We start from the raw sequence: 18976 nt of genomic DNA, 5'->3' as shown, positions 1-18976 counted from the left end.
ACTAGCCTGATTTCTGTGATCTTAAATCAGTTTGCTTGTTTTTGAACTATATAACTGGAGTTAAGCAGTGTATATTCTTTTGTTTCTGGTTTCCTGTTAATGGGTTTCTTGTTGCATATAGCTGAGTTTTTCCGTGTGCTAGTAGTGTGTGAATGTGCTACGATTTATCCATTCTGCTCTCCTTTAAACACTTGGTTTCCATTTGGGAGTTATGTGTAGTGCTGTAATGAATTTTTATAAATCTTAGGGAACATAGTACACATTTCTGTTGAGTATACCTAGGGATGGAAGTCTGGGTTATAGGATATGTGTCTGAGCAGTTTTAACAGATGCTCCCCAATAATTTCCAAAAATGGTTGCATCAGTTTGCACTTGCATGCAGCATATGAAAATTCCAGTTACTCCCCGCATTTCCTAGGTATTATCAATCTTTTTCATTTTTAACTGTTCCTATATCTTACCTATGTCTTAATCTAAGCTTTTAACCCTTTTAGTCTTTTCTACACAACAGCCAAAGTGACTTTTTAATTTTTAACTTACTGTTATATAGGTAACTCTTAAGTGTGATAATTAATTCAAAAGATTAAAAAAAGGTATACAGGGGGTTTCCCTGGTGGCGCAGTGGTTGAGAGTCCGCCTGCCGATGCAGGGGACACAGGTTCGTGCCCCAGTCTGGGAAGATCCCACATGCCGCGGAGCGGCTAGGCCCGTGAGCCATGGCCGCTGAGCCTGCGCGTCCGGAGCCTGTGCTTCGCAACGGGAGAGGCCGCAACAGTGAGAGGCCCGTGTACCACAAAAAAAAAAAAAAAAAAAAGGTATACAGTAAAAAATTGTTCCTCCCACTGTCTCCTAGCCGTCTAGTTCCCATCTCAGGAGACACTAGTGTTATCAGTGTCTTGTATTTTTTTAAGAGGTACCTATATATGAACATTTATTCTCCCTCCCTTTTCCACATAAATGATAGTGTATTATATACACTTTTTAAAAATTAATTTATTTATTTTTGGCTGCATTGGGTCTTCGTTGTTGTGCGTGGACTTTCTCTAGTTGTGGCGAGCAGGGGCTACTCTTCGTTGAAGTGCGTGGGCTTTTTCATTGCAGTAGCTTCTCTTGTTGTGGAGCACGGGCTCTAGGTGTGCAGGCTTCAGTAGTTGTGGCACGTGGGCTCTAGAGCACGGGCTCAGTAGTTGTGGCACATGGACTTAGTTGCACCGCGGCATGTGGGGTCTTCCCGGACCAGGGCTCGAACCCGTGTTCCCTGCATTGGCAGGCGGATTCTTAACCACTGCGCCACCAGGGAAGCCCTGTATATACGCTTCTGCACCTTTCTTTATTCACTTAATAAATCTTAGTATACAGTTGCACTAATTTTTAATAAACACTTACTAACATGTAGCCTGAAAATGCCTCAATAACTTCCCACTGGACTTAGCATAAAATCTCAAGTCCTTGCCATGCTTTAGAGCCCTGCACAACTGGGTGCTTTCCTACCCATCTAGCCCTTCTCCCCCTCCCCCCTGTTAACAAGCTCCAGTCACCCTGGCTGAGCTTTCCCACCTCAGGGCCTTTGCATATGCCTTCTTAGTCTAGAAAGCTCCTACCATTCTCTACTTGGCTATTTGTATCAGCTTGTCATTTTTTTCAGATAAGTCTTCCCTGACTGCCTCATTCCCACATCTAATTTAAGGATTGCCCAGTTATACTTTCATTATCTCTTATTTTTTTCTTTATGGTCCTTGAAACAATAGACATAGATAGTTATGTGATTATTTGATTAATGGCATTCTAGCAGATTATAAATTCCACGAGGGTAGTGATTTTGTCTCGTTTGCCACTCTCACGGTACCTATGTATCAGATGCTTAATGAATAGTTGTTGAGTGAATAAGTTTTTATGAGGTAAATTTGCAAACTTTACAAAGGGCCTAATGGCAAATAATGATGATAAAGTAGGAACAGAAGGGAAATAGATGCATTGTGTACAAAATTGGAGCATGGGTCTGGTTAGTTCTGTTAGAATGAGGGAAATGCACTGCTACAGGAAGCAGTGTGGGTCATTTATTATTATTATTCAAGGCACAGTTGCTGCGCCTTCCACCTTGTCACTCCCAAAGTCAAGTGGGCCGTTGAGAGCTTCCTCTGGCAGTCTAGGTGGCTACTGCTGGTGATGGGAGCCTCTCAGTTCTCAGCTGTTTTGGGGAAAAGGCAAGTCAGCTTCCTTTCAGGAGCTGCTGTCGATGTTCCTGAACGTGCTTGTGGCAGTGATTGGAAAGGAAATCTTCAAGAGGGAAGCCGGTCTAGGTTCCAGATCTGCCCTTCTGCCCTTCTCCTGTCATGCACACCCGCCTCATCCCCTTCTCTACCACTGGCAGCTGTTCCCATGTTTACAGTTGAATGCACCCTTACTTATCTTCTGCTCCCGGATGGGCTAGAATAAGGACAGGGTGTTCAAAAGAAAGAATAAGTAGAGATCTAAGTAAAAATAACTTGGAGTTTAAAACGTTTTAAGTTCTGGGAACAATGATCTAGTTGGCTATATACATTTTAAAATTTTGAAAAATTTTAGACAGTTATTTCCATTTTTCTAACTTACCTTAAACTGAAAACTTTACTGTGGACGTAAAAAGTATACAGCTTTTTTTTTTTTTAACTCCATAAAAAAGCAAAACAAAATAAACGTCGATGAGGATGTGGGGAAATTAAAACACTTGTGCACTGTTGGTAGGATTGTAAAATGGTGCAACCTCTATGAAAAACAATCCGGAGAGTCCTCAAAAAATTACAAAGAGAATTACCACATGACCCAGCAATCCCACTTCCAAGTATATATCCAGAAGAGTTGAAAGCAGATTCTCAAAGAGATATTTCTACACCCATGTTTATAGCAGTATTGTTCACAATAGCCAAGAGATAGAAGCAACTCAGATGTCCATCGACAGATGAATGGATTATACAAAACGTAATATATATAATGGAATATTTTTCAGCCTTTTAAAAGGAGGGAAATTCTGATGCACGCTGCAACCTGGATGAAGCTTGAAGAAGTTGTGCTAAGTGAAATAAGCCTGTCACAAAAAGAAAATTACCGTGTAATTCCACGTATATGAGGTATCTAAAGTAGTCAAATTCATAGAGAAAGAAGGTAAAGGAGAGGTTACCAGGAGCTGAAGGGAAGAGAGAAAGGGAAATTGTTTTATGGGTATAGTTTCAGATTTGCAGGATGAAAACGTTCTGGAGATCTGTTTCACAACAATGTGACCGTGTACACTTAAAAATGGCTAAGATGGAAATTTTTATGTTGTGTATTTTTGACACAATAAAGTATATAACTTTTGAATTTTATAGCTCACATTAAAAAATAATAAACAGAGGGTTTCCCTGGTGGCGCAGTGGTTGAAAGTCCGCTTGCCGGTGCAGGGGACGCGGGTTCGTGCCCCGGTCCGGGAAGATCCCACATGCCGCAGAGCGGCTAGGCCTGTGAGCCATGGCCGCTGAGCCTGCGCGTCCGGAGCCTGTGCTCCACAACGGGAGAGACCACAACAGTGAGGGGCCCGCAACCCCAAAAAATAAAAATAAAAAAATAATATAATAATAATAAACAGAGTCGTTACTGCTTGGGCCTAGGCACTACTTTCCTTTCAGATTTGTAACATCTCAGAATTCTCATTTTCTCTCTGACAGAATTAGAGTCTGTGTAAATTTACTCAGCTTTCTTCTTGTTAGATGACTGTTCTTAGATACTTTTGAGAAACAGTACTCTTCCACATCTTTGCTTTGTCAAGTTTTCATTTTATGTGACATAACTTAGTTATTTAAGACATTAGGTGAGTTAAGATCTCAGCTAGTCATCAGCTTATTAGTGAATTTCTTCTCACATTGCCTTACGGTGATTTTAATCTGTCATTTTTTTAAGCTAATGACATAAAAATATTAGACATGAAGAAATAAGGTAGGCCATCAACCTCAGCAACACTAGGAGAACAATGCCTGCAAAATGTAGCAGATAACAGTCTTCCTTAACCGCCGCGTATCCATTTATCCTATAAAGTCAGGAATATGGTATGTTTGCCCTTGGAGAATTTACTGCTGTTTATGTTAAGGGTGAAAAAATTTTCTGGTGACCCTGACTGAAAAAGGTTGAGGGTAGTAGTGGCTGAGAACAGACGTGGCCTTGTCTGGAAAGATTGTTCAAGGTTGTAAATAGTGCCTGGCTACAAATTTTACCTGTATCTGTAAATCCCTTCAAAATATGGACTGGATCAAAAATGGCACTTTGTAGCCTATGATGTAAATGTGTGGGAATAGCAGTTATTAAAGAAGGTATTTTGGTATTTATGACTGGAAGCATGTAAAACTAAGTACTGTTAGTTGATTCTCCTGTCTTTATCAACAGAGATCATCTAACAATCCTGATAAACAGAAATTTGTGGTATTTGCCTCCCTATAAAGGTAACTCCTTTTTATGGGCTGAAAACTTTGGATCTGATGATTGCCAGATCTCTGTGTGGAACTAATGCCTACTCTTGAGAGGTGTAGCTGTGCAGACTATTTCTAAAGTGCATTTATCCAGTTGCTGGGCCAACAAAACGCACTGCTTTTCAGCTTCCTTAAAAACTCATTTAGATATGTATATATGCATACATGTGCATGCATATAGGTGAATATGTACATACATGTTCATTTGTGTATACACACGTGTATTTTTCCACCCCAAGTATCTTCAAGATCTGACTTACGGTTTTGTATATTATTTCAGCTTTTTTTTTCTTTTTGGTTTAAGGTGCAAAAACTCACATGTTATGTTCCTTTAAAATCTGATAAAAATATCAAACTTGTGAGCCAAAGTACATTTCCTGAGAATTTGGTCAGTGAACGTTTAAGAAGTAGTGATTCACAGAAGTTTCTGTCTGGCTAAAATGTAGGCAAGAACGACATGATCTGCAGTCCCTGTATTTTGTCAGATGATTTTCTTATATGTTTACCACCATTTTTAACATTTTCTTCAACTACATGTGAAACAGCTATAAAATAGCTTTTAGGTGAAATTTGATGGCTGATCAAATGGAACTTGGAAATGGTAAATGGGAATATCTTGATAAATGATCTGTCTTTTGAAGATTGCTTTCTACCTTGGTTAGGTTTTATGATTTTTAAAAGCATTTAAAAGAGTTCTGGAGATTAGTTTATAAGTGTAGATGAATAACCAGATACTTTTCATTAAAATCGTTAAAACTTTTGTGTTTTTCAATATCAATTAGGCTTGGGTTAAAAAATAATTTTTTAAATGTTCTTCATTGAATTCTGTCTTATGGAACTGACTAGTTCAAAAAATGTCCATTGTTTTTTACTAAGTACTAAGGAACATTTGTGGGTGTGTTATATGATGGCCGTAAACTTTAGTATTGTAACTTTTTGCTTTTATAAAATGAATTTCTTTTAATCATGCCAGATTTTATATATCCAAAATGTGAAGTATATATTTGTCTTAAAAAGTAGTCACCTGGGCTTCCCTGGTGGCGCACTGGTTGAGAGTCTGCCTGCCGATGCAGCGGACGCGGGTTCGTGCCCCGGTCCGGGAAGATCCCACATGCCGCGGAGCGGCTGGGCCCGTGAGCCATGGCCGCTGAGCCTGCACGTCCGGAGCCTGTGCTCCGCAACGGGAGAGGCCACAGCACTGAGAGGCCAGCATAGCGGGAAAAAAAAAAAAAAAAAAAAAAAAAAGTCACCTGTAATCCTCTTGGCAAATGATGATTCTTTTGAAGTCGTTTTTGAGATTGGTTTATAAGCCACACCCGTAAGTTGGCCCAGCTATTTTACAGCTGTGTATCGCAGCCCCCCACCAGCATTTCACCACTGTATCACCCATGTCATTCTGCTGATTTCCATCAAATGGCTTTTAGCAATTTCCCAAAACTGGTGACGGCTGCATGATATTGCTCACCATTAGACGTACCCAGGGAGTAGTTTTTTTGTAAGGTCTGAGCAGTCGCAGCACCCCCTTGTCTCAGGAGTGCTGAGGAGTGTCTGCATGATCACACGGAATGGACCACATTTAGTGCGAGATGTGTATTGCAATATGATCAAAAAAAAATTATGTCATGGTCATTCCTTATTTGTGCATGAGTTTGTGTGCAAAAATGCACTTCTTTCTCCCTTTTTTTTTTTTTGGCTTTTCAGAGAGCAGTTTCCATCTGGAATTTAAGGAAGGTCTGGTTAAGATACTTGAAAATGCCAAACTCTTTTCTCCTTTAACATTTAAAAATAAGATGAGGAACATGGGCAGAACACTCTATGACATAACTCACAGGAAGATCCTTTTAGACCCACCTCCTAGAGAAATGGAAATAAAAACAAAAATAAACAATTGGGATCTAATGAAACTTCAAATCTTTTGCACAGCAAAGGAAACCATAAACAAGAAGAAAAGACAACCCTCAGAATGGGAGAAAATACTTGCAAACGAAGCAACTGACAAAGGATTAAATATAAATATACAAATAAAATATACAAGCAGCACATGCAGCTCAATATCAAAAAAGCAAACAACCCAATCCAAAAATGGGCAGAAGACCTAAATAGACATTTCTCCAAAGGAGATACACAGATGGCCAACAAACACATGAAAGGATGCTCAACATCACTAATCATTAGAGAAATGCAAATCGAAACTACAATGAGGTATCATCACACCAGTCAGAATGGCCATCATCAAAAAATCTACAATAAATGCTGGAGAGGGTGTGGAGAAAAGGGAACCCTCTTGCACTGTTGGTGGCAATGTAAATTGATACAGCCACTATGGAGAACAGTATGGAGGTTCCTTAAAAAACTAAAAATAGAACTACCATATGACCCAGCAATCCCACTACTGGGCATATACCCTGAGAAAACCATAATTCAAAAAGAGTCATGTACCACAATGTTCATTGCAGCTCTATTTACAATAGCCAGGACATGGAAGCAACCTAAGTGTCCATCAACAGGTGAATGGATAAAGAAGATATGGTACATATATACAATGAAATATTACTCAGCCATAAAAAGAAACGAAATTGAGTTATTTGTAGTGAGGTGGATGGACCTAGAGTCTGTCATACAGAGTGAAGTAAGTCAGAAGGAAAAAAACAAACACCATATGCTAACACATATATGGAATCTAAAAAAAGGTTCTGAAGAACCTAGGGGAAGGACAGGAGTAAAGATGCAGACATAGAGGATGGACTTGAGGACACGGGGGTAGGGTCCCCCACGAGGGAAGGGTAAGCTGGGACGAAGTGACATATATGCACTACCAAATGTGAAATAGCTAGTGGGAAGCAGCTGCATAGCACAGGGAGATCAGCTCGGTGCTTTGAGACCACCTAGAGGGGTGGGATAGGGAGGGTGGGAGGGAGTCGCAAGAGGAAGGGGATATGGGGATATATGTATTCGTATAGGTGATTCACTTTGTTACACAGCAGAAATTAACACAACAATGTAAAGCAATTATACTCAAAGATGTTTAAAAAATAAAAATGGTCTACATCAAAAAATAAAAATATGATGAGGGAACAGTGTTACAAAGTAGACACCAGGAACAGCGATTTTTAAAAATCATTTTTTCGTGGATGTGAGGCATGTGTATAAAGAGTACCAGGAGCCCAAAGACCTGAATTCCAGTCCTGTTTTTTCAGTTGTACCTGTGACATTGAACCGTTCTCCAGACCTCTCTGAGACTCAGTTTTCTCCATCTATATTCCCATATCATGAGGTTTAGGGAAGATCAAATGAAAATGTGTGTGAATGTGCTTGTTTAATCCATGGAGACTCACAATTTTACTTGCAGCTGGATTAAGACCCCTTCAAGGGGTTGTTAAATGAGAACAGTATTTAAAACCGTACTTAGAACCATGCCACACACATACAAACTGCTCAGTGAAATCTAGCTGTTATTGGTGATATCACCAAATCTTCTTACCTCTTTTGTTATGTACTAGACACGTGATGATTACTAGAATTTTTTTTTCTTTTGCAGAACGCGGGCCTCTCACTGTTGTGGCCTCTCCCGTTGCGGAGCACAGGCTCCGGACGCGCAGGCTCAGCGGCCATGGCTTACGGGCCCAGCCGCTCTGCAGCATATGGGATCCTCCCGGACCGGGGCACGAAGCCATGTCCCCTGCATCGGCAGGCGGACTCTCAACCACTGCGCCACCAGGGAAGCCCTACTAGAATTTTTAAACTTAATTTTTATTTTAAAATGATATATAATAGCTTAAAAAGTCAAACAGTACAAAAAGTCAAGTCAAAGAGCACTCCCCTTCACCATCCTCTCCCAAGCTTACTCCTCAGAGGCCATCATTTAAAATTTTTAACTGTTTCTTCTGATATTTACCTCCACATAACAGGAACAATATACAATACTGCTGTCCCTTAAGGCAACAATCTTAGAATTTTGCTGCTGACTTCCCATTATGGTAGATGAGTATTTCACTGTCTTACTTTTCGTTCTCCTCAATCCCCCTCCCCCAAATGTATCCGTTTTCAGTTAAAAGCATTTGTGACTCTGTCATTACTAATTACAAGTCGTATATTTTAGTTTTCTTTCTTGTACTCTTTGGGGTTTTTCCTGGAGTTAATAATTGACTGATTTTTCTTTGCTTAGTTTTCTATAAACTTGTCACTAATTTTAACCAAATAGAGCCACAGATGTATCAAATGCTTTTCAATACAATGTCAAAACATTCAGACTCATCAGATGAGGCTCCTGGAGCCTTCACTGTCATGCTTCCCTCTGGACTGGCTGTCCTGACTTTACCACATGCCCACCGGCATCCCAACAGGAACTTTGCCTCTCTTTGATGTTGGGTTCCCTGTTCCTAGGAGCCTGAGTTTTACCCTCTTTTTGCCTTTTCTTATATTGTTGCACCATATCCTCCAGTAGTTTTCCAAGAAGTCCAGTGACAATTTGACTTCTGAACCTTTGTATGTGAGCTGGTTTTGATCTTTGCAATTAAAAAAATTTTTAACAGTTTTGTTGAGATGTAATTTATATACCATAGAGCAAGGGTCCCCAACCCCGGGCCGTGGACCACTACTGGTCCGCAGCCTGTTAGGAACCGAACCATACAGCAGGAGGTGAGTGGGGGGCGAGCGAGTGAAGCTTCATCTGCCGCTCCCTGTCGCTCGCATTACCGCCTGAACCACATCCCCCCCTTCCCCGCGGAGGAAAAATTGTCTTCCACAAAGTCGGTCCCTGGTGCCAAAAATGTTGGGGACCGCTGACATAGTGTTCACCTATTTAAAGCATACAATTACATGATTTTAAGTATATTTACAGAACTGTGCAACCGTCACCATAACCTAATTTTAGGACTTTTTCATCATCCCCAAAAGAAAGCTTGGACCTATTAACAGTCACCCCCCCCATTCCTTCTTTGCCTCCAGGCTTAAGTAACCACTAATTTACTTTCTGTCTCTACAGATTTGCTTACTTCGAACTTTATCTAAATTGGATCATACAGCATGTGGTATTCTGTGATGGTTCTTTCACCTAGTGAAATATTTTTCAGGTTCGTGCATGTAGCATACATCAGGGTTCATTCCTTTGTATTGTTGAATAATATTCACCACATCTGTTTATCCCTTCATCAGTTGATGGACATTTGGGTTTCCACTTTTTGGCTATCATCAATAATGCTGCTTTGAACATTCATACACACAAGTTTTAGTGCAGACATTTGTTTTCATTTCTCTTGGGTAGATACACAGAAGTGGAATTTCAGAGTTATACGGTAATTTCATGTTTAACTTTTTGAGGAACTGCCCAACTATTTCCAAAGGGGCTACACCATTTTACATTCTCAACTCATAAGTGATTTTACAAACAGCTTTATTGATGTATACTTGATATACGATGAAATGCACATACATAAAGTATGCGATTTAAGTTCTGACAAACGTATACACCTGTGAAGCCATCACCACAAGCAAGATAATGGACATATCCATCACCTCTAAACTTTCCTTGTGCCCCTTTGAAATGCATCCTTCCCACCTGACGCCCCCACCCCATTCCACTCGCTATTATCCCCGAGCAACCACTGATCTACTTCCTGTCACTATAGTTTGCGTTTTTTAGAATTTTACATAAGTGGAATCATACAGTATGTACCCCTTTTGGCTTTTTTACTGAGCATAATAGTTTTGAGATTCATCCATGCTGTTGAATGTATCAATAATTCATTATTTTTTAATATTCTGTTGTACGTATATACCACAGAATGTCCATCTCTTCAGCTGTTGATGGACATTTGGGTTGTTTCCGGTTTGAGGATATTACAAAGCTGCTGTGAACATTCATGTACAATCTTTGTATAGACATATGCTTTTATTTTTCTTGGGTAAATACATAGAAGTGGAATGTCTGAATTATACACTCGGTATATGTTTGACTTTTTTTTTTTTTTTTTTTTTTTCAGTACGCAGGCCTCTCACTGTTGTGGCCTCTCCCGTTGCGGAGCACAGGCTCCGGACGCGCAGGCTCAGCGGCCATGGCTCACAGGCCCAGCCGCTCCGCGGCATGTGGGATCTTCCCGGACCGGGGCACGAACCCGTGTCCCCTGCACCGGCAGGCGGACCCTCAACCACTGCGCCACCAGGGAAGCCCGTGACTTTTAAAGAAACTTCCAAACTGCTTTCTGAAGTGGTTATACCATTTTATATTCCCACCAGCAGTATGCTTTTTTGTAAGTTTTTTGGAAATTGTCTGTTTTGAAATTTCAGGCTGGTGTACTTTGTTGTAGGTGTGTCATTGTGCCCACTTTGTGGGCTCTTTCAGTTTGCAGATGAGTTTTCTCTAGTCTGGACAATCTTCTTGAATTGTATCTTTAATTTCCTCTCCACTATTTTCTTTGTAATGTGTTTCTAGAACTCCTATTACTTGGACTGATTCTCTACTAGTTTTCTTTCTCTCCTATTATACAGTTTTCTTCATTTGTTCTACTTTTTAGGAGATTTCCTTGACTTTTTCTTCCAACCCCCTTTAAAAAATATTTTGTTTTTATATTTATATTCCAAGCTCTGTTTCTTGTTTTATGGATGCAATAACTTCACTCTCTCTCGGGTAAATACAGTTTTTAAAAAAGATTTATTCTACTCTCTCTATTGTCTTTCCCCTGAATTCTTATCTTGTTTGTTCTGGTCTCTCATGTCAGAGGCATTAAACGTCTGTGATCCTTGCACACCCCTCATATTTGAGAGAGAGGCATTAAAAGCTCTCAGAAGCTGTATGTGTGTGAAAGAGGCTTGTGGACGGTGTATTTCTTTATGATTAGTTAGATGTGATAACTTTGGGGAATCCCTAAACATTCATATCTATTATGATTTGTTTTATTTATCAGCAACTTGCTGCTGGCTTTCTGGATGCAGGGAGGGGAAGGGGCCTCCCAGTTCAGGATGCAGACCTTCACTTAACTCTCATACAGCCCAGAGTCTCATTTGCACCTCAGCCTGACCAGTGGTCCCTAAGTCCACAGCCTCTGTGCCTCCACATTTCCCACAACAATTTCTGGTTTCCTGGGCTAGGGTGGGAGGGAGGCTGAGTGAGGCCTCCTTATACAGAGACTGGTCCAAAACCCGTTTTCAGCCCTTGCCTGCCCTGTGGTCTGGAACTCATGTGTGGCTCTGCAGTGTACACTGGCCCCTCACCAGCGCCCAGCTGCCCGCCTCTGGTGGTGGCTCCTTTATCGTGTTAAAGCAGTTTCTGCTGCTCCATCTGCTTTCAGATTGGTTGACATTTTATAATATTGTAAATCAACTATACTTCAATTTAAAAAAGAAGAAATATCTCTCCCATTATTGCCTCCTTGCCAGTACCCTCGTCCAGGCAGGTTTGTACCTTATTATAAAAATATACTGTATTGGGCTTCCCTGGTGACGCAGTGGTTGAGAGTCCGCCTGCCGATGCAGGGGACACGGGTTCGTGCCCCGGTCCGGGAGGATGCCGCGGAGCGGCTGGGCCCGTGAGCCATGGCCGCTGAGCCTGCGCATCCGGAGCCTGTGCTCCGCAACGGGAGAGGCCACAACAGTGAAAGGCCTGTGTACCGGGAAAAAAAAAAAAAAAAAATATATATATATATATATATATATATATATATATTACTGTATTTGTAAGGTCTTTTCTGTCATCTTAGTGGAGTTTTGGGAGACAGGGGATAAGTATTTCTCATCTTGATTCACCAGCACATTTTTGTGGAGTGCTCACTATGTGACAAATGTGACAAGCACTCTTCTAGGTGCTGGGACAGCAGGGCTTACATTCTAGGGAGAGTGGAGAGTAGAGCGAGTGTAGGTACTGTACAGAGAAACAGACAATATACATACATAGGAAGTAAGTTCCAGCACGTTAGAAGGTGGTGTGCGCTACGGAGAAACATGGCAGGAGTGGAGGAAAACGGGGCATGGAAATACAGGCGTGGGATTGCCATTTTAAACACTGATGGGGTGACATTTGGTTAAATACCTGAAGAAACTGAGAGCGCGCACCATGCATACCCTAGACAGGGAAGAGCCAATGCAAAGGTCATGAGGTGGGATTGTTGGAGGGGTGGGATTGAGGGATAGGGGGAGGTTTCGCTGGAACAGATGAGTGAGGCAGGAGAACGGGAAAGGAGGTCAGAGGGGAATAGAGGTCCCAGTCATGTAGGGTCTTGTCAGTCTTTATAAGGTCTTGGGCTTTCTCTTGGGGCCACATGGGGAGCCACTGCAGCTTTGAACAGAGGGTTGACATGGTGAGACTTCCCTTGTTTCTAAAGGCTCACTCTGGTTGGTGCGTTTAGAATAGACTGTGGCAATTGGAAGCAGAGTGACCTGTTAGGAGGATGCTGTAGTAAACCAGGGCACTGGATGGTGACTTGGATGGGGCTGATGTGGAGATGGAGATGGTGCAAGCATGGACTTCTGGATTTGTTTTGAAGGTGGAACCTGCAGAGTTACTTGATGGACTAGATGTGAGGTGTGAGAAGAAGGATGATCAGAAGGGACTCTGAGATCGTTGGTCTGGGCAACTGCAAGGGTGGAGCTGTCTTCAGGGGAGAGGAGAAGGCTGCGGGTAGTGTGGGTGTGGGCAGGAAGAGGCGGATCCGTTTTGGACACACTCAGTTTGAGATGTCTTAGCATCCAAGAGGAGCTGTCAAACAGGCAAGTCCAGGCTGGAGATGGAAAGGTGGGAGTTGTGTGGTCTGAAAATGGTATTCCAGGGAATTCCCTGGCGGTCCAGTGGTTAGGACTCAGCACTTACACTGCTGAGGACCCGGGTTCGATCCCTGGTCGGGGAACTTAGATCCCACAAGACAAGTGGTGCGGCCAAAAAAAAAAAGTTAAAAATGGTATTTCACACGTACTTGGGTGAAAATGATGTGTCGATACAGATTCACCGCTTGTTGCAAATGTACCACCCTGGTGAGGTAGGCTGTACTGGGGGCAGGGAGCGAGGGGTGCATGGGAACTCTGTGTACTTTCTGTTTAATTCTGCTGTGGAACCAGAATTGTTCTAAAAAACAAAGTCTATTTTTATATTTTTAGCAGCGTTGCGTGACTTGAGGGATCTTAGTTCCTCTATCAGGGATCAAACCTGAGTCCCCTGCAGTGGAAGCGCAGAGTCTTAACCACTGGACAGCCAGGGAAGTCCCCAAAGTCTATTTTTTTTAATGGTATTAGAAGACATGAGACTTGATGAGATGGTCAAGGGAGTAAGTGTGCAAGACGAGAGATCCTAAAATTAAGCATGCAGTGTTCACCTTTAAGTGGAAGGAGAGGTGGCAGTGGGGACAGCAAACGTAGTGGAAAGAACACCAGGAGAGAGTGGTGTCTTGGAAGTCAAAGGAAGAAAGTGGTTCAAGGGAGGAAGGCATCAACAGGGTCCAATGCTGACAGTGGCTCAAGTAAGACAGAGATGGAACTGACTTAAATTTCCCAAGGGGGATGCCACTGTGATTTTGCAAGAGCAGTTGAGTGGGGTGGTGGAGAAGCAAGCAGACCGAGAGGGCTTAGGAGAGTGGAGGAGAGGGATGGGAGACAATGAGTACAGACAACTCATTCGAGGCACTTTGCTGAGAAGTGCTGCAGTGAAATAGAGCAATAGAGAACTGCTTTGTTTTGTTTTTGGTTTTTTGTGTGTTTTTTTTGCTTTGGGATTGGAGAAATACAAGTATGATTGCATACTGAAATAATTAACCTGCCTTTGTTTAGCAGGAATCCCGACTCGAATCCTAAACGTACATAAAGGTCTTCCTTTTTCAGGTGTATCTTCATGGATGCAGCATGGTACAAGATAGAGTGTGCTGTGCTAGGAAGACCACTTTCCTATGACTCAGGAAACCTAGCATCACTCCTAGCCAAAGCCTTCTGGGCCTCAGTTTCCTGATCTGCAGCGTAATATGCCGATCTCCAAGGATCCATCCAGCTGTGATATGCCATGAATATGTGACTTGAAAAGCAAGGGAGATCAAAGACGGGAAAGGCAGTCAATGTCTGCTTGCTTCTTCCACGGGAGATTAAAGAAAGCACAACTAACGTTGTAAAGATGTGGGCTTAAATATTTGTAGATTAAACCTAGTAGAGATTTTGATGTTTCCAACTACTGATCCCCTCCCCACCCCACCCCACTGAAAACCATATTCACTGCAGAAATTTTGTAAAACACGAAAATATAATAATGGAAATTAAAACCACCCATTATCCCATCATCTAGAGATAAATGCTAGTAACATTTGGGAATCGTTTCCATAAAGCTTTCTATCCATAAATATACTATATTTCCTCTCCTCTCCTACTGAAAACTCTCTATATTTGTATCCTGCTTTTTTTCAATGACAGCTTCACAAGCACATTTCCTACATCAGCAGTCCCCAAGCCTTTTGGCACAAGGGACCGGTTTTGTGGAAGACAGGATGGGGGCAGGGAGGGCGGGGGCAGGAGGGTTTGGTTCAGGCGGTAATGCTAGCGATGGGGGGCAGCAGACGAAGCTTCACTTGCTCACCCGCCACTCACCTCCTGCTGTGTGGCCTGGCTCCTAACAGGCCTCGGACTGGTACCCATCCACCGCCCGGGGGTTGGGGACCCCTGCCCTACATCACCAAATACTCTTCATTCAGTTCTTACAACTGTTCAATATTCCATGATAGGAATATACTGTAACTTAGTCATTCTATTAATGGACAGTTATAGCTACCATAAATAGCACTGATAAAAGAAGTGTTATGATGTTCAACTTTGCACACAAATCTTTGTATTTATTTCTTTGGCATAAATTACCAGTTGTAGAATTATTCACTGGTCCAATGGGTATAAACATTTTGAAGGCTCTTATGCATGTTGCCAAACATCATCTTAACACATCTGCCTCTCTTGCCTTCCAGAGAGGTTGTTAACAATTTACTTTCCCGCCTTCACTGTGTGTGTCAATTGCATCAGGCTGTTACTAACCCTGCCAACGTCCTATAATTCCTTTCTAAAACGCCACTTTTCACCACATATAAGCTAAAGTTTATTATTTATTAAAACAGCATTAGGGGCTTCCCTGGTGGCGCAGTGGTTGAGAGTTCGCCTGCCGATGCAGGGGACATGGGTTCATGCCCCGGTCCGGGAAGATCCCACATGCTGGGAAGCGGCTGGGCCCGTGAGCCATGGCCGCTGAGCCTGCGCGTCCGGAGCCTGTGCTCCGCAACGGGAGAGGCCACAACAGTGAGAGGCCCGCGTACCAAAAACAGAAAAAAAAAAAAAAAAACAGCATTGTAGGGGGCGGTGAGTAAGTCAGATTCCAGTACATTTTTGTGTGCCTACATGTGCTGGGCACTATACCAGGTGTTTTCTTGTTTATTGCTAGTGAACACCACACCCTTAGAATGTGGGTGGCATCCTTTCCTTGTCCAATCCTAGGAGGCTGTGTTTAAAGACACACAGCTGGGGAATCCCTGGGAGTCCAGTGGTTAGGACTCTGCACTTTCACTGCTGAGGGCGCAGGTTCGATCCCTGGTCAGGGAACTAAGACCACAAGCTGCGGGGCGGGGGTGGGGTGGGGGGATGGGGTGTGGGAAGACACACAGCTGGTCTGCTATATGGCCAGGATTGGTAACCAGGTCTCTTGGCTTCAAGCTGCGCACTTATGTATTTACTTAGTTTACTATATCTCATCTGCTTCAAATGGCTGAGCATATTCTTTATAAGAGACTAAAATATATTTTATTGTAAAAGACGATAATGTATTCACAGCTTACCAGTTGTTTTTTTTTTAAGTTTTTGAGAATTAAAAATGTCAAACTCGGGCTTCCCTGGTGGTGCAGTGGTTGAGAGTCCGCCTGCCGATGCAGGGGACGCGGGTTCGTGCCCCGGTCCGGGAGGATCCCACATGCCGTGGAGCGGCTGGGCCTGTGAGCCATGGCCGCTGAGCCTGCGCGTCCGGAGCCTGTGCTTCACAACGGGAGAGGCCGCAACAGTGAGAGGCCCGCATACCGCAAAAAAAAAAAAAAAAAAAAAAGTCAAACTCTAGAGTCAATGATCACTCTGAAATTCTGCTTTACCAGAAGACATGTGAAAGTTATTCAACCAAAGGTGAGACCAGCAGGGGTAGGAGGGGGCCAAATCACTTGTCCTCTTCTTACTCAGACTGGCTACCAGTGTTTGTAAAGGCTTGAGATGAGCTACAGGAAGTGAGCAATGCTATTTTTTCTTTTTTATATTCATTTATTTGGCTGCGCCGAGTCCTAGCTGTGGCACGCGGGATCCTCGTTTTGGCATGCGGGATCTAGTTCCCTGACCAGGGATCAAATCGGGGACCCCTGCATTGGGAGCAAGGAGTCTTAACCACTGGACCACAAGGGAAGCCCCTGAGCAATGCGGTTTGGCTGGAGAGTACCTTCAGCCATTGCAAACCACAGGCAGAACTTGAATCACGTGGGAGGGGTGTGTGTGTGTGTTTTCTTTTGGCAAGCCTTAGGAACTGTGAGGCTCTATACTTCTATACATGGTCTTCTGCACAGCACGTGTTGAAAACTGGCTTTTGGATCTTCAGACACTTGAAACAGGTATTTATAGCAATTTCATAAAGACAGTCTTTTCATGCCCCGAAACAAATTTTAAACTGTGAACATTAAATCATGGGTCTTTATTTTTGTACTCACTATCTGATATGCTAACAGGACAGTAAAAGTGATTTGAAGCTGTTCTATTTTCCTTTCATTTCAGAAAGTTGTTCCAGCTAAGACTGGCCGCAGTCTTAGCTCAGGACAGATTCATAAGGATGTTCTAGGCCACAGCAGATTTTTTTCCGGACACAGCAGGGGTGGACCTGGAAAGTGGCATAACATTTAGCTGTGCCTAACTTTCACCCATTGTGCCAGTCTCCCTACTTCCTGCGTTAGAATTACTTGTAATTTGGTCTCTGGAGACGCTTTCTGGGGAGGTGTTGCACAAATTCCCTGGTTATTGTTACCTCATTTGTACGCAGGACTCTGTAGAGTTTGAAAGTCCTACTCTTAAAATGGCTGAACATGCTGCCTGGAGTTTAAGCATCACGGTTCAATCCCGTTATAACGGAGAGGAAGCTGGCAGGAGGCCGGCAACAGGAGACGCTTTAAAAACCGAGCTTTTCAGCTCGATTCTAACTCTGCTCCTGGTCACAATAGCCTGCCTCCTCGAGTTGCAGCTGAAAACCCGCAGCAGAGGGGCAGGGTGCTTAGAAACACTCTGAGTAAAATACTTTGAGAGGGGAAGGAAAGGTAGGGAGAGAAATGAGAAACAACCACAGAAGGCCAGAGATGGGGGTGGGATTGGGGCTGAAGGGGTGGGTAGAGGGAGGGAGGGAAAATGAGCAGAATGGGAAGCTTAGAATAGAAGACACAAAAGAAAATGCCAACTAGTGAAAATACTGAGAAAGGATGGGTGGAGGGGGGACCGACGACTGGGGAACAGTTTAGAAAAATAGCAATTAGTACAGCTAAAAATAAAGACTAATTTAGAGACAAAGCCAGATACACAGGAGAAAAGTAGGACTCGCCAGAAAGACAATTCCTCGTAAACCAAATCCTCAAGAAAATGGGGCTAACGATACCCCCTCTTGGGCTGTTTTGCAGAAGAAATGAGGTAATAGATTCAAGTGGAGCTGGCGGCCCTAAGCAGGTGACTGGCGGCGGGAGAGGAGAAATCAGAAGTAGAGCGCAGTGCGGCCCGAGTGATTCCGAGCGTTGAGCGCAAAGGCCCCGCCGAAAGGTGTGCCACGTGTCCCGAAAGTTAGTGTCTCCGGCCAGCCGGTGTGCGGGGCAGAGGCACAGCTCCGCGCTGGAACCTGAGGGGTTCCTACGGAATTCCCCCGAGGTCCGCCCTTGGAGCCTCAAGACCGAGGGCAGAAGGCGCCCAAATTTCGGCGCCCGCGCAGCGCGGCCCGGGAGAGGGCGCCCACCTGCTCCGGCTCGGCTCGCTCCGCCCGCGGACACCGCGGCCCGGGTCCTGGCGATGCCTCGCTGGCTTTCGCGGTCGTGGGAAGGCCCAGCGCCCACGGAGTCGCGGGACGGGCAAGCCCGGGCGCGCAGGGATCCAGGAACCCGAGGGCAAGGAGGCGAAGGCCGTGGGCCGCACCTGGGTTTTTCAGAACCACGAGGCCTCAGCTTTCCGGTCTCTGAACCAGGAGGTGACCCTCGCCGGCCGCCCGGCAAAAGCGCGCTGAGCCACGAAGCGCAGTGCGCTGAAGGCGCCGCGTCAGTTTCCCAGGGCTGCAGGGAGAGGGCGGGAGGCAGGGATGGACGCTGGAGCTGGGGGCAGGGTAGGGCGGGGCTCGGGCGGCGAAGGGTCCCCGGGACCCGCGAACCACCTGGGCAGGGTTCCTAAGTCCCTGGCAGCGCGGACTACTTCCGAGAGAGTGCGCTCCGTCCTGGGATCTGGGCCGGGTCCCGGCGTTTGGGTGTCACCCGGGTGCACCCTGCCCGCCCAGGCACCCCGGGGCGGGA

The 18976-nt window shown here is 44.0% G+C and overlaps 1 non-coding gene across 1 annotated transcript; it reads left to right on the top strand.

Moving 5' to 3' along the window:
- The first annotated feature begins 13239 nt into the window (after window positions 1–13239).
- On the top strand, window positions 13240–13312 carry TRNAV-UAC. Its single transcript has one exon. It is a non-coding gene; the product is annotated as a tRNA-Val (tRNA).
- Window positions 13313–18976: the final 5664 nt, after the last annotated feature.

This window comes from Phocoena sinus, chromosome 16 (assembly GCF_008692025.1).
Source record: "Phocoena sinus isolate mPhoSin1 chromosome 16, mPhoSin1.pri, whole genome shotgun sequence".
Classification (NCBI taxonomy): Eukaryota; Metazoa; Chordata; class Mammalia; order Artiodactyla; family Phocoenidae; genus Phocoena; species Phocoena sinus.
Note: the sequence above shows the minus strand (reverse complement) of the source record. Positions and strands in the feature narration are given on the sequence as shown.